Here is an 897-nt window from a genome sequence, read left to right on the forward strand (position 1 = left end):
CTGTGTCCCGATGCAGCAGCGCTGTGTGCTGTGGCTCGAGCTTGTTTGACGAGGCAGACAATGCAAAAATGCCAAAACTTGCTTTTGTATCACATGACAAACTTAAGGTATGCTTTAACGGCTTGGCTGTCTCAAGTTAGTTTGTATTGTTAATGGAACACCTCGTTGTTGCCCAGTCAGTGTATCATATGAAGTAGAGCTTGCCAGTTGGTGCCGACGGTCTGCCAATAAAAGTTAAGACTATATTTGCAAGGATCATTTCTAGAGTGAAACATGTTTTGAAGGGATTGGTCTCGGTATCCACCAGGAGGAGTGGCAGTGTTTTCTTCTCAGCACCGAGCTGACAATGAGTGTTGTTATCGGGAACCTACTCGCTGCAAGGAATGACCACTTCAATCTTCAGTCGGGGGTTGTTGAAGGAAGGGGACACATTTTGAGTGCGTCTCTCATACTGGTAGAAACGCAGAAAAAAAGAAACCATCAAGCCTACAATTGTTCAGTTGTTTAAATCAATAAGCAAATTTCAAATTGATCAATGCTAATGTTAAAACAATTTAAGAACACTTAATAGGCCTTCACTGATATAAAAAATATAGTAATGTGATTAGCATTACGGAGGACTAAATGAGCTTAAATAAAAACTTTAATTTGAAAATAACCTGTGCTTATCCCCACTTACAAGGAAGAGTGGCATCCGTTTCTTTATTAATGAACCAAAGATAAAGACGTTACAAATGAGAGAAGAGTGCCATCTAGTGGAGAAAGAAAAGGCACAATGGCAATAGACACGTTCTGCAGTATAGCCTATGGGAGTTCTGTTACAGACGAATCTCTCCATCTCCATATTGATCCAGGTCCATTTCGTTGTTCGAGGTGATCTTGGTGCAAACAGAACGA

The 897-nt window shown here is 40.8% G+C and overlaps 1 non-coding gene across 1 annotated transcript; it reads left to right on the forward strand.

The window, feature by feature from the left end:
- Positions 1 to 236: 236 nt before the first annotated feature.
- On the forward strand, positions 237 to 442 carry LOC131703562 (small nucleolar RNA U3). Its single transcript, XR_009310003.1, has one exon. It is a non-coding gene; the product is annotated as a small nucleolar RNA U3 (small nucleolar RNA).
- The last annotated feature ends 455 nt before the right edge of the window (positions 443 to 897 follow it).

The sequence above is a fragment of the Acipenser ruthenus genome, chromosome 32, assembly GCF_902713425.1.
Source record: "Acipenser ruthenus chromosome 32, fAciRut3.2 maternal haplotype, whole genome shotgun sequence".
NCBI lineage: Eukaryota > Metazoa > Chordata > Actinopteri > Acipenseriformes > Acipenseridae > Acipenser > Acipenser ruthenus.